The sequence below is a fragment of the Boleophthalmus pectinirostris genome, unplaced genomic scaffold, assembly GCF_026225935.1.
Source record: "Boleophthalmus pectinirostris isolate CB_2022bp ecotype Guang Dong unplaced genomic scaffold, ASM2622593v1 HiC_scaffold_6, whole genome shotgun sequence".
NCBI classification, from domain to species: domain Eukaryota; kingdom Metazoa; phylum Chordata; class Actinopteri; order Gobiiformes; family Gobiidae; genus Boleophthalmus; species Boleophthalmus pectinirostris.
Window position 1 is genome coordinate 21,265,785 of NW_026571447.1, and position 15,270 is coordinate 21,281,054.

A 15,270-nucleotide genomic window follows, 5' to 3' on the forward strand; every position below is an offset into this window, starting at 1 on the left:
CGAAATGATATAAATATTAAGGTACTGTAACTGCATATATGGTCAAATAACCCTAAAATTGGGGGGGTGTATGTGTGTGCATGCATAATATAATCAGTAAAATCATCAGTTTCTGTTTGAGGCTAAACTTCTTTAAAATTGGAAACATTGAGTCTCAGTTCATGTATATTTACACACTGAATACTGCACATTATTTAATTGTTGTAATGAATAAATACACTGATTTTCAGATGGGTGTAATGCAACAATATACTACTGAAAGCAGACAGCATGCCAAAGAAACGACAAAATGATGAACTGGACAGCTGTTCAGAGTTCTTCAAAGATAAACCTCCACCTCAGCCATCACTGCAAAACTGCAGCCTGCATGGTTACAAGCTGACAGTAAATGACAAGTTCATACTTTTGTCTTCTAAGGCTGATCCACTGAGTGCATTTACTGCTATCCATGATATGAAAACTTCACACACAAACATTTGATGGTGCTGGTTAGCAAGATGTTGTTGAATCAAATCCTGATTAATTGTCTTTGGATTGTGGCTACCATAAAAGCTGCCAACACATCTTTTTCCAAAATGCTAACCATGCTTTAAGCAAGTATTAGAGATGCGCGGATGGGCTATTTTTTCATCCGCAACCGCGACACAAAACTCATCATCCGCCCGCTATCCATTTTGCACTGAAGGTTTTCGAAACCGCACCTGCCTGCCATCCGCCAATTGATTTTAGAACAATCATACAGCAAACAAACTAAGGAGCCTCGATAAAAATGCAAACTCTATAGCAAATTCATTCCAAAATTCACTCAGCGTGTATGTTCGCATTCTTAACCCTCTCAGGCTCAAATTCATTTTTAGTATCAGGAAAAATCTGATATTTGGGGAAAATTATAATATGGGGTAGTAATATACAATCCTGACTTTTTTATTCTTTCTAAACAAAAAAAGTATTTTGCACTTCTGGCAGGCTGTTTGTGTGGAGCCATTCTTGCACAGTCTGCATCACCCACGTTTATCAGCATGGATGGGAGAAAAGGCTCCTGAGTAAAAAAAGCTCATAAAATATGGATTTAGAGTAAGTAGGTAATTGGAATTTAGCTGTTGCAAATCTGCAACGCCTGCCTGGAGAGGGTTAATTGTTCGTAACAACCCCAAACTTACCTGGTTTTCTTGCGCAGCTAATTAATTGACAACGTTTTCCAACTAGGCTATTTTTGAACCTTCTTGCCTTCGTGTTGGATGTTGTTACATTCTGAACATTCTGCCATTGCCCGATGTTATTTCAAAGTCATAGCCTCACTCCATCGGTCTTTCTTTAAGTTTTAAAAACCCCGAGTGGCAGTCTACGCTATAATGTCTGCGTGTTTTAAAATATAACTGATATCAAAACAAAACAGACAGATCATCTCATCCAGATGAACCTGAAATCAGGCAATGCCCTCTTTATATTCCAACTGAAATAGGCAAGAAAAAATATGCATAACTAAATAAATATGGCTCTATAGCCACTTATGTGTTGGCAAACCGCTGAAAAAAATTAGAAATAATAAAATAAACTGCATATAATATGTGCCTCGTAAACCTTAGGCTATCAATAACCCGACACAACCTTAACCTTCAGAACATAAAAACGAGGTCAAATGGGCTAATTAAGGATATGACGTACACTTCATACTACAAGCATAGACAATGAGACTCGTCTTTTCAGATGTAGGTAACAATACTAACAATAACTTTTTTTTTTTTAGTAGTAGTTAAACCGCCACTCGCCCGAATTTAATTAAAATATAATTTTTCGTCACGTCATCCGCCCGACCCGCGGATTAACCGCGGATACCGCAGTTGTAACCGCAATCCGCGCATCTCTAGCAAGTATCAAGAAAATGTTTCAGTGAGACAGAAACGTGAGCATGTGGATTCTTTAGTTTGGTTCAGGAGTTATTGCATATTCTGCAGTAGTAGTGCAGTAGAGCAAGTTTCCGGCAAGAGATATAGCTTCCAATCAAGTGCAAACTAAAATATAGAGAAAACAGCTCTGGAACTCAGTGATGAAGACCTGCTGTGCAAAATCAGAGGAGTTGATCTTTTTGCCAAGGAGGCAAGTTTCATGAATGCTGTTGTAAAGAGTACATGGTAACTCAAGCACCCAGTATGACAATTTTTTGTCTCAGGTTATGGCTAGTGATCTCAGTAACAGCGGCTTCATCTCACTCCCATAAGGGGAGTGAGATGAATCTGGGGGATCCTTGTCACAATCAGATAAGATTGTTCAACGTGGCAAGAGGGCTGGCTAGCCTGTGCACCAACGAAGAGACACTAAGCCTAAACCATGATCGCCTCCCACTATAGTTTGCGTATTAAAATCATTGTATAGGTGTAAATATTCAGTCTCTGCATGTCTGCAGTCAAGAGTAATTTTTTTATCTAAGCAGAAACTAACGAACGCGAGAGGAAAAAGGAATTTTCCTCAACACCAGCCCCCCAGGAAGTTTCAAAATGCTCTAAAATGGCAGAAAATGGTGTCAATTGTTTGTGCTGTATTGTGATTGCAATTAATCGCATGTTATAAGCAAAACCAATTAATGAATTAAAAAGTAGAGTATAGCGCACTTTTATTGGAAATGTAAATGAAAGAGCCATACATTTGTTATGCAGCATTTCACAACAGCATTTCTTTCACAGGGGAACCCTCAGAGCCTTCAAGGTATTCAGTGAAGGCTCAAGAAAAAATATTGAATGGACTTTTGTACTACTAATATATTTTTTCAATATTTTTATGCAGTGAGTAATAAACACTACACCAGTAATAAATTCTAGATCATTGTTATAAACTTGGACTGATATTTCTTGGGAAACAAAAGGTTAATATAATGGAATGGAAATGGACCAATCACATTTTTTCTTCCAATGGTATCTGGGTAAATCAGTGACTCCCCCTGCAGCACTGAACTAAAGAAACAAGCTCAGCTCAGAGCGCACAGCTGGTCCGGCTGGAGCCGAAGCCCACGGCAGGCTGCTCCTGTCCTCCACATTCGAGGACTGCGGCTACTTCCGAGGTGGTGCAAAGCATCAGGACAGAAGCGTGAATCCAGTTTGGTTTGTTATATCTTGTCCTGAGCGGTCTGTCCTGCACATGTAGCCCATGTGGTCTTACTGTTTTATCAATTTCACCAAAATCCAATTTTATTTCTTTATAGGGTTGTGTTTAAGTTTATTTTGACTGGTTATACCAGGTGCTTTTATTTTGGCGGTGCCACTACTTTCCGTGAAGACACGCGGTTCCCCTCAGTTGCTCTGAGGAGAGCAGAGGGAGGTAAGCAGCAGATTTGCTCTCCTGATTTATGTGTAATATTTTTGACACGGAATTCATGTTGACTTTATCTGGACGTTGATTGTGCTTTATAAGGCCTTTGCCATTGTTCTTGTTGATTAAACATGTATGAAATATTGTTTTTTATTCAAATACAGCAGTTAGAAAATGTTCTGTTAGCATGTAAGTTTGAGCTAGCAAGCACGGTCTCACATGTGTCTGTGCCACTTTATTTCTTTGCAGATGTGTGTGGAGCTGTGACATTTGGAGGCTGTATTTTGACCATTTTTGTGTTTCACACAGGTATGAGAGTATTGTATTGTACACCAATACCAAATGTTATTTCTTTTTCATATATTGTAATTTGTATAACATGTACCATTTGTACATGATTTATTGTTCATTTAAAAATATAAAATAGCCATGATTGGGGGATTTACATGAAAAAAAATGTAAAACTATATGATCACAGTGTAAAAATTTGTTATTGTAATTAGTAAAAATTATTATTACACCTGAGTTGCTCTGAGGAGAGCAGAGGGAGATGTGTGTGGAGCTGTGACATTTCGAGGCTGTATTTTGACCATTTTTGTGTTTCACACAGTAAATCTTCTCTTGAATGGCAAACCCCTGTGTGCGGCTCACTTCATCTTCACAACACAACGCAGACGATTGCTAATCGGTCGGTTCAAGCACGCCGGTTACACACACACTCTCCGCACCGGCTCCTCTGAGCCCGCCCTGAACTAGAGCTGCACCCGCTGGTTCAGGACTCTGGTATGGATCTAGTCGGACTGTAGCATTTCTCACACTAGACGAAATGCAGTTCGTTTTATAAGCTGGATCAATTGAATAGGGCCTATTCAGTTTAGAATCTAAACCAGAGGTGCCCAATACTTGATCGCGATCTACTAGTTGATCCCCAAGTTAGTGTGGGTAGATCGCAGTATTGTAGTACTTGTCTCGGACTTGATAGCATTTGGACTCAATCTTGTCTCTCACTTGAGGTTTGACAAGTGCGATCATATTTCATTACGGCCGCTGCTATCAGCAATAAACTTGTACCGTTGTGCGGGATCGCGCGGGGCGTCTCACTGCAGCCTGTGCGCTCAGTGGAACCCGCGGATAGTATGCGGCACATCACAAACACACACGCTCCCTGCGCGCCTTGTCTGCAACAACGTGCGCCCTCGTGTACCAGCGTTTATCACAGGGCAGGTTAAACTTTTAAAACATCCTACCTGTCCATCTGCCTCACGTCAGCGCACCGTTCCTCACCTTTTCACGCTCCCGCTCCTCCCCGTGTATAGTGCACACAATCTCCCTCATTGCGCACTGATTAAAAGAGCAAGACGAAATGCGAAGCAAAAACTAATCTAAATTTATGTTACAGTGTTGGCACAGAGAATGCCTAAAGCACAGAACAGATCTACTGCGACATGTGGTTGAAGTTTGCTTAATAAAAGTGCACAAATGCATCTGTTTTTGTCACGATGTGCATTCGGTAAATGTGCAAAGGATATTAAATCCCACTGCAAAACCAGTAAGAAAATTTAACTCCAGTTAGGAACTTGAAAAAACGGGTATACAAATCAGACCCATTTCTTCATTTAAAAAAATATGTATTTATTTATTTATTTTATTTTTTTCAGATTTGTCTATAAAGTGCCAGAGAAAGTTCTCTTAAAAGGGGTTCTCAAACTGTGGGTGAGGGTCCAAAAAAGGGGTGCGTAGTGTTTCAGTGCAGTACAGTTTGCTTGGCTTTGTATTAGGTAGATAATTTTGACATGGTCATTTTAAAAGTAGCTCACATGCTGAAAAAGTGTGGGCACCCCTGCTATAAACTTTACAGCACTGTATTAATGGACCAAGGAACATACAAACCAGTCGTGACTCTACTTAGCCAATCATGCATCATGTGCATTCAAGGCAATCATAACTCTGAATGCAGATACAGAGGAAAGAGGTTTTGAGATATCTGTTGAAAAATGTATTGAGACTGTTAAGTCGAGATGTGAATGCTAAAGAAAAAGGAAAAAAAGCAATTAAGCACTTTGTTTTAAGATGCACAATTTAGCCATTTTATTTTCTGTAATTAATTTTAAACTGCAGCCCTGAATCTAATGTAGGCCTACTGTGTGTTTCAGTGTTAACAATACATTTTGTTGAAATGTTTTTAACTTGTATTTTCATTGATTTGACTATTGTTTATACATTCAGACATTGATAACACCAGGCTACTTCTGTATCACAATCATAACTCAAATTGTCCTGGACTTCTGCTTGAGGATGTTTTCTCTAACCAGACCTCCTCTAATTTTAGTAGAGTATCCCTGGTTTATTGAATGGATATATACAGATGTACATGTATTTTAGTAAATACACGTTTTCTGGTGATTAGATAGTATATATGTTAAAGTCAGATGAAACCATTTATTGTAAGGAGATCAGATTATTGCAAAATTTACAGTAACAGATTGTAATTAGACAAAAGTATATTGTGAAGCCCATTGTAAAATGTAATATTGATTATTTTGTACAATGAAGCAAAGCTGCACTGAACCAAAACGCACTGCCTTTATTTTTCCTGTTTATTCAGACTTTTCTTCTGTGTGGGTCAGCACTTTAAACCGGACTCGTAACATATGGAAGAGCCTGAAGTTTTGAGAAAATCAAATCCGGTGCTTCTGCCCATTACTTTACATTGCAGCCCTGATGTACGTCTTGGGGGTGTTGCTTGGGGGGTGCTCAAATCAAGTGTTTGGTCTTCATAAACGTTTAGCACATACCAGACGTATTGTGATTCAGCCTGCTAGCTCTCTTCCGCATAGCCCCAACTCTCTGCTGGCAGCATTTTACTACTACAGGCTAGTGAATGGATAACAACAGTGCTATGTGCTATACAACAGAGATCAACTTCAATTCAAAGTGTGTTCGAGGAACTCAATGGCAGCTGGTGTATAGGTTTTGGGGGGGATGCCTAAATTGTATTTATTTATTTATGTTTATTTTACTTATTTAGGTGTTATTTTAATAGACCCATGGCTTTGCTACAGAGAAAAGAAGAGTTTAAAAACTGTGTAAGTGGACAGATCTCTCCAATCAAGTGTTCACCTTTCATGCTCAAATCACACAAATCCACCTCTGGCCTGCAGGCATGTCCTAAAATACACAGAACTAGACTTGTTGCATTGGTAAAGAGCTCTGCCTTCATGAAATATAAATAATAAATGTATTATGTTCGTCCATGTTTATTGTCCTGTGAGAGTAATTCAGGTCAAAGAATGATGCGAAAATCTGTCTAAATCAGCTGCCAAGACGTCCACATAAGATAATGTGACCTTTCTGAAGAAGGATGCAAAAGTCATTCAAAATATGTCATGTCTGTAAAAAAAGAAGCTTTATTTGGAAATATATAATATCCCATTTTCCTAAAACCCATGAAAAAGAGGGTTTGACTCTATTATTATGTTTATGATGCATGTTTCTGTATTTAATTCTTCTGTGAAGTATAAAAGAAAAATAATAAAAGGATATGATGGAAAGTTATTATATTGTGAAGAAAATATGTTGGTCATAATGTCTTTGTGTGAATGAATGTGATTTGTACCTGAGACCCAGATTAGTCATGCATGTGTAAAGGCTTTGCAGACTCTTTCTCAAAGCTTCAGGAAGTCCTTTGTTGTCTGCAAGTGTAAAAGTTGTTTAACTCGCATCTGTGAAGCAAAAGACACTCTGCTTTGATATGTAAGAAGCTTTGTAATTCTGGTAAACGAATCTGCCTATCATGGTATCACCATATCAGAAATGATCTGTGTCCAGTGTGGGAATTAATTTCTGTATTTTTAGTGTTTCATTCATGTTAATTCACCATGCAATGTGGAAGGGGTTCAATGTTCTTGTACATGTGTCATAAAGAGAAGTCAATGTCTGAACTTTAAAATGTCAATGAGTTTGGGACATGTTATGATGGACTTTGTGATGTATATGAGACATAAAGGGGGAGTGTCTGAACTCTTTAACATATGACTATCTGTGATTACACTGTCTAGGTCAACATTTCTGTGAATTTCCTGTAAATACCAGTTACAGTTTGTCAATATTCTGACGAGATGGTCAGTATAAAGCTGTCAGTTCTTCTTGTACTAAGAGGGGTGACGTGGAGAGATGCTGTGTGAATCAACTTGAATCAAGAGATCTGTACCTGTGAGCCCAATAAAGAGACATGTTTCTGAACACCTTTAATCCTTCTGGACTCTCTTTTAAGGCTCTTTTCAGGCCCCTCCAGAAGAAGCTGACAATTTGGTGACCCCGACGTGATTGCAATGAAGACTTCTGGAGGAGGCAGGTCCAAGACGTCACTCCGCAAGAATCCCAAAAAAAGACATTGCAAAAGAGCGCGCTACAAAAAAAAGGTCAGAATTTCTGTCTATTGAATTAATGTCGAAAAATGTGATGTACTTATTTTATTGGGACTCTTGCGATATCTAATTGAGTGGTAATTTTAAAGGAACTATAAATAAATTAGCAATTGATAAATAATTAAGAATTGTGTTAGACTTCACATCAAGAAAGTCAAAATAAGTGGCTTTAATGGCCGGAATCGTGTTATAACTTCACGGGAAAAAAAAGTTGGTGAATCAAAAAAAAATTATAGTATTTTTTTAGGCTTTAAGTAAGATAAAGCGTAATTAACAAAGTTAGTAATTAGAAAAGTGCCGTGTTAGGCTTTGCACGAGAGAAAAGGAAAAGCTTTTATAAGAAAATATATGTCTGTGGTTAAACTTTTACGCAGAAAAAAAACAAAGCTTTTAATGAAGTTTATATAAAAAAGAATAAAAAACTTAAGTTGCGCACAAAAAAGTAGAACATGGAGAAAGGAGTCAAATTTGGTATAGAAACAAAAGAGTAGAACCGATTAAAAAACAGTGGCCTATTGTAAAAATAAAATCTAAATTGAGAAGCAGAAAAAGTATTAGTGTTTTTTATTTACACTGTGAGCTCAAAAAGAAACAAGCCTGTTCAATGAAGTTATATTCAAACGAACACGAAATTATTATAAAAGACCGGTCAAAAGGAAGCGAGCCTGTTCAAGTGAACATGACATTATATGAATTGACCGAAGGTCAATAGAACAAGTAGAAACCCTGCGAAGCAGAGTGTGTCAGACTGTAACAGTTTTAACTTTACAATTTGTAACAACAAATGCTAAGTTTGCAAATAACAAGTCAAACAAGTTTAGTGACAAATTAACAAATGCTATTAGTGGATCTGATATAAACATGAAATAGTGAAAGAAATAACCAGTTTTGGGGAGTAATGGATTACAAGTACCAGCATTATGTAATCAGAGTATAAATTATGAGTAACTGTGCTTAGTTAAAGTCACCGTTTCAATGAGTGGTAACTGGATTACAGTTACTTTGGTAAAATAAATGACTTACATGGCAGTATTTTACCGTTTTTACATTTTGGACTGAACTGAGTCTAGGGTCAGGACTGAACCAGGTCTAAACGAGATAAGACCTAAATCGTAAAGTAAACATATTTTAAAGTGGCAGTGAACTCATAGGAAGCATTTCTCTATTAATAATAATTTTATAGGCTTAAGGAAAAACTGGGGTTTTAATTGCCTTTAAGTAGACAAAACATCCCATCCCACAAGAATTTGCAGGATGTGTTTGCTTCGTTCATGTAGTTTAAAAAGCATGACAGTATCAAGTAATTCAAAGTATTCAGATTACGTTACTCACTTTAAAGTAATTTAATGTACTGTATTGCATTACAAACTACATTTTGAGGCATGTAATCTGTAATCTGTAGGGGAAAACATAATTACATACATTTTAAGAGTAACCCTCCCAATACTAGAAATAACTGAGAACCTGTGACCATCTAAACTCATCTAATGTCGCTAAAATATTAAAGGATCTAAGAATATGGCATGTTAAAAAACTATTTTGAAGAGAAGTTTTGGCTATGCTTTATGTAACATTAAATTTTGAGGCTCGGCGACAGGATGTTAAAAAGGACAAGAAGAGCAGTCATTAAAGGAGCACAGGGTAGGAATGACAACCAGTAGTCAAAAATGTTGATAATTATAACTGTATTCAAAGTAAAATGAAAGGCAAAGATAAATTATGAGCAAATAAAGCACAAAAAATAAAGTCGCCAAAATAAAAGTCTGCTAAACTAAAAGTGTATTCGATACGGGTTACATCTAATCGCCTTTGTTTCTGTCCCTTCTGATCTAGGTAGGATAACTAATTATTGCTTAACTATTAAAGGCAAAAGTCCAAATTAGAAAAAACATTCTTGAAAATAAATAATTCGTACATGGTTTACAGTTATCAATATTAGTTGAAGTCTCTCTTGCAGTATTCTCTTATTACCTTTATACAGTTTTAGTTTTAGAATTAGTTTACTTTTAGTATCATACACTGTGTAGTCGGTGCCCAGCCCACATGGGCTTATAAAACACATAAAACAATAAGCAGACAGATTACGCATCAAACATAAAGTGTCCTTTTACAGAGGACCCAGACTTTCAACATAAACTGAGCCAATTTGAAAACATTGCATCTAAACAAATGCTTCAGTTTCTCCTCATCAGACACAGTAAACCAACAGTAAGACACATTAGACACAACTGACAGTTCAGGTCATGATACAGGGGACAGTAAAACAGGAAATGCATTTCATTTTCAATGCTTTTTAAGTCGCACAGAGCATGTGTGTTGCTCCAGAGAGAGAGAGAGAGAGAAAGCCAGGGGCAAAGTCCCATATGTCAGCTGAGGTAACTGACCTCTGACATACAACTCAGGTTCACAGTGACATACAATTCAGGTCCAAAACAGTTTTTAATTAAGATATATGTTCTTAATTTTGGTTTACATAAAGTTTTATTGTGCTCCTTTTGTTTATACTTATTAAAATAAATGTTATAGATAGCTTAGATTGAATCATAAAATCTGCCGTCATTATCAATATGTAGCAGCTGAAAATAAAACAGGTCCCAATTTACATAGTCAAAGGCTTCTGAAAGTCAATAAAACAAATAAAAGTAGGGTTTCCCTCTTGTTTTGTAACATTATATGCGATTCATACAGGCTCTTTTCTTCCTAAATGTGTTATGCTCCTCGGCCAATACATTAAAGGATTCTAGATAACAGACCAGCCTCTCATGAAGAACAATAGAATAAGGTTTATATACCATTAAGAAGGCTGAGGCCTCTGTAGTTCATGGTTACTGGGGGATCTGCAGTTGAAAATTTTAGGATTGGTTTGATAATAGATTTTTTTGCCAGTCAGTCAGAGAGGACAAGACTTAAAATAAGTAATAAACAATAATATTTTAAAGTACTGAGGACATATCAGGCTGTTTCAGCAGTTTATTAGACAGATTATCAAATCCAGTGGCTTTTCTAACTTTGATTTATCAATGCCTTTTTTACTTCATCCTCTGTAATATCAAAATTTAAATAAGGATTAGGGAAAATAAACTATGTATGCATCTCTATTTGATTTTTTTGAATTACTGTCATTTCCAAATGAGAATTATCCCACTAAGAGGAGACAAAACATCCTGCAAATAAAATCAGTTTCCCACTTTTAGAACATTTTCAATAAAAAAACTAAGGAGCTATTATCTGAGATCACCTCTACAGGATATGCCTATTTTTATGTATTCTCAATCTGCAGACTTAGCACAAACACTACCTTTAGAAGTTTTCAGTTGACATGGTTTATAATAGAAGTTTATTTGACTAAATGTAGTCTCTTAATGTTTACCGTCAAAATAAATTCACGTTTTGTAGTGTTGAACAGAAGCAACCAGTGTTCTCGATCTGATTAGGACCTGGTCTAATCTTAGTCTGGTTCTGGTTTAGACTTTGTGTAGTATTGATTTGGTTCAGGTTTAGTCCTGGTTTACTAATTTTTTCAAGTGTTAAACATGGTCTACATCTGGTTTAGACCAGGTTAGCTCTGTTTTTTTCTTGATTCAGTCCTTTTAAATTCTAGCTTAGTTCTGGGTTGGTCCCAGTCTAATCTTGGTTTAGTTCTGATTCAATGCTGGTTTACAAATTTTATCTTATGTTAAAATATGGTTTAAAGCTGGATAGGTCCTGGTTTAGTTCCTGTTTGGACCTAATCTGGTTTTGGTTTAGTTCTGAGTTAGAGCTGCGTTAATCTTGGTTTAGTACTAGTTTAAACCTGGTTGGGTTGATCATGGTTTAGTTCTGAATTAATCTGAGTTTATCTTTAGTTTATCTTTGTTTTTATTTCTGCTTTTTCCTAGTTTAGTTTGTCCACAACCTGGACTTCACTTGCATTTTAATCCTTTTTTGATCTCAGTATTAATCTTATGGACATGAATTTTCCTATGAAACCTGCTTTAATTAATTAATGATTGCGAAATAAACAGTTATTTGATGTGAATACTAAAATTGTTTAAATTTTAAATAAATAATCTTAATTAGAACTGTAATAAGGCAATGCTGGCTTCTAAATTGAGATTTCAAATTTCATCTAAGTTGAATTTTCTGTTTAGAAATTGGACTAAGGACAAGAAGTGATGAAGTGAAGGAAGGAAATAATCAATCTAAAATACCAATCTACTATTTAAAAAAAGAAAAAATTTGTAAAATGAGAATAAAGTTAATAGTAATCCACTCTACCAAAAATAGTATGAGATGTCCCAATGTGCCACATTTGTCACATTAAATCAATTGATGGTTTTCTGAAAAGGCGCTTGAAGAAGAGGCTGATAGGCTTCGATGCCAAGGAGTTTTCAGCCATCTACAAGTTACAGAACTTCCACGTCACCAGTAACGCAAACCTAGAAGTTTCCGTGAGGACACTTCTGTGGACATTTGAACTTTAACCTGGACGAGACTCTGTTTTTCTTTATCACCAGATGCTACGAGCTCTCCAACAAAGGAGCTGACATCTTCCTGGAGTCTCTGTTTCACCTCAACTACCTACAGAAGCTGCACTGTAGTGATGTGACTCTGGTGGTCTTTTTCATCACGCCAGCTAGAACCAACGACTTCAGCGTGGAGTCACTGAAGGGTCAGTCCATCTACAAGCAGCAATGAGACACTGCTCACTTGGTGAAGGAGAAGTTTGGTCAGCAGTTCTGTGACTCTTTGCTCAGAGGTCAGATCCCTGACATGAACTTCATCTGAGGCGACTTCACCATCACGAGGAGAGACATTCACATTACACAGAGATGTGGCCTGCCTGAGGTCAATACCTACGACATACTGGACAATGCTGTTAACCCCATCTTGACTAAGTGTGCTGCACTAGTCTCTGCAACAACCGGGTAGAGATCATCTTCTACTCAGAGTTCTTGTCTTCTACCAGTCTTGCTGCCCATGGACTATGACAACTTTATACAGCTGTGATCTGGAGAGTTCCTCTCCTACTACGAGCTCTGGGGATACACTCCTGACGAGTGCACGCGTTAGGGGACATTCCCAGGGTTACCACTCACCTGTCAAGATTTGGCTGTTTCAGGAGGAGCATGTGACTGACTGCTGTGCTGTGACTGATATGAGATCTACATCGTGGTTTGCAGGTTCCACTCTGCAGACGACTCTGTTACCAGCTGACGCAGTCCATGTTCAACTTCTGTCAACAGTTCTGCCTTCGAAGCATCATTCGACACAACTGCACTGAGCGCCCATCTGAGCGCCTCGTCTGGAGATGCCTGTGCTGGTTCTATGTCCACGCTTGACACCTGGTCGCAGTGGAGCCTTTCCAGGCCAGTACAAAGTGAACTTCTTCTTCTTCTCTATGGACAGTGTGCTTCAGCATCCTACCATCCTACACCATGATGTCATGGGAGAACCAACTGAGGCAGTAACTGGCATGTCACTCATGTTTCATTCTACTGATGAAGATGGAGAAAAGTCGACCACGTCTAGACGTCGCTGGAAAAAAAGAGACCCTGAGGGACAACTCTGACCACCTTCTGCCACTGGGGCTTCAGAAGAGAGGGAGGAGAAGAGGGGGAGAAAAACATAGAAGGAGAGTATAGGCCATATGCTTTTTGAAAAATTTCAATTTTTATTCCCAATGTTTATTTTTGATTATGCTAATTTCTGTCTGTTTTGTCTGTTCTCTTATAGTTTCTATCCATAAGACTACTGGCCTCGGACAGCTGGACAAAAATGGCAGCCGACAATCAAAATGACAAACTATATCATACAACTGAATTGGCAACCAACAATGGGTAAAAGACAATGAGCACTGAAATTAACAAAAAGTACAAAAGAGAAATGCCTAAATTTGTAAATTTTGTAGTATATTATTCAAGTAGAGACATTTGTTTGATAAAAGAAATTATTATGCAATTGGGATTGCCAAAGTTATACTACTTCTATACCATGCAATGGAAAATAAAGTTACATTTTGAAGGCTATATACAAATGACAATTTTAAACTGATAAGCCCACTTAAGAGAGTGATTTAATGTTTCAACTAAAACTACTGAAATTGAAACAGGACAAAATTTGAATGAAAATACTTGGTTAAATTGGATGTTGCATCATCCCATGTCTCAGATCACTGGTAAAACAATGGGTTACTTCTGTTCTGACAGATGCACTTATTTCTTAGATTTTATTACTATTTGCTGATTTTCAATTCTGACATTCCAAACCTGATGACTGGGTTTGATTAAAACCCTACAGATTTAACTTTTGACTTAAATATAGATAAAACTAAATTTAAAGGTGCTCCTTGCCTCTTATTCTGCTGTCCGAGAGTCATGTTTTGATCATGCATTATGTTGTTCAAGTGTATTATGTTAGTAAAACCTGAGATGTGTTGTAATAAAGAGAGCTAAGATATTTTTATTGGTATTTACTCATATGAGGAGGTGACATGTCTCTTTAAACTTTGTTTTATGATCACACGTGTAAGTGTGATCAAGAGAGGGAGTTTGTGGGAATTAATTTCTGTATTTTTAGTGTTTCATTCATGTTAATTCACCATGCAATGTGGAAGGGGTTCAATGTTCTTGTACATGTGTCATAAAGAGAAGTCAATGTCTGAACTTTAAAATGTCAATGAGTTTGGGACATGTTATGATGGACTTTGTGATGTATATGAGACATAAAGGGGGAGTGTCTGAACTCTTTAACATATGACTATCTGTGATTACACTGTCTAGGTCAACATTTCTGTGAATTTCCTGTAAATACCAGTTACAGTTTGTCAATATTCTGACGAGATGGTCAGTATAAAGCTGTCAGTTCTTCTTGTACTAAGAGAGGTGACGTGGAGAGATGCTGTGTGAATCAACTTGAATCAAGAGATCTGTACCTGTGTGAGCCCAATAAAGAGACATGTTTCTGAACACCTTTAATCCTTCTGGACTCTCTTTTAAGGCTCTTTTCAGGCCCCTCCAGAAGAAGCTGACACCAGACACATAATTTCTGTGTCCGCAAGTCTTCCCTATCCACACAGCTTTGTGCATATAAACCACATATTAAAACCACATGGCTAATTTGCATAAACTAAGTGCTCAAAAAAACGCTTGCTATGGTTCACTGATGCAGTTCAGCTTCTGTCGGACTAAAGGACACGACTCAGTGGAATATATGGGTTCTTTCTGTGACTTATGTTTAACTTCTGTGAAACAAAACGGCTATATTTCTGGGATACATCTAAAATAGGCTAAATTACCTTAAAGTTTAAAAAACGGTAATGAGATTTACATTATTAAATATTATTATCTTTGTTAACCACATACAGGTGTGGCAGATGTATTACTTTGTTACTTTGTTTTCACTTAGTGCTCCGTTGTCGTGTTGACGTGAATATTTACTGATCTGGCACGTGTTTGGACGCGATTTTTTTTAAACCCACAAAGAAAAAAATCCAGGAGTGTTGTCGTGTGGATGTTGCCTCAGAGCACAGATGCTCTTGGTGACTCAGGGTAGACTTTGG

At 37.3% G+C, this 15,270-nt stretch overlaps 1 pseudogene; it reads left to right on the forward strand.

Moving 5' to 3' along the window:
- Nucleotides 1–270: 270 nt before the first annotated feature.
- On the forward strand, nt 271–14,648 carry LOC129411800 (glycogen [starch] synthase, liver-like; annotated as a pseudogene).
- The last annotated feature ends 622 nt before the right edge of the window (nt 14,649–15,270 follow it).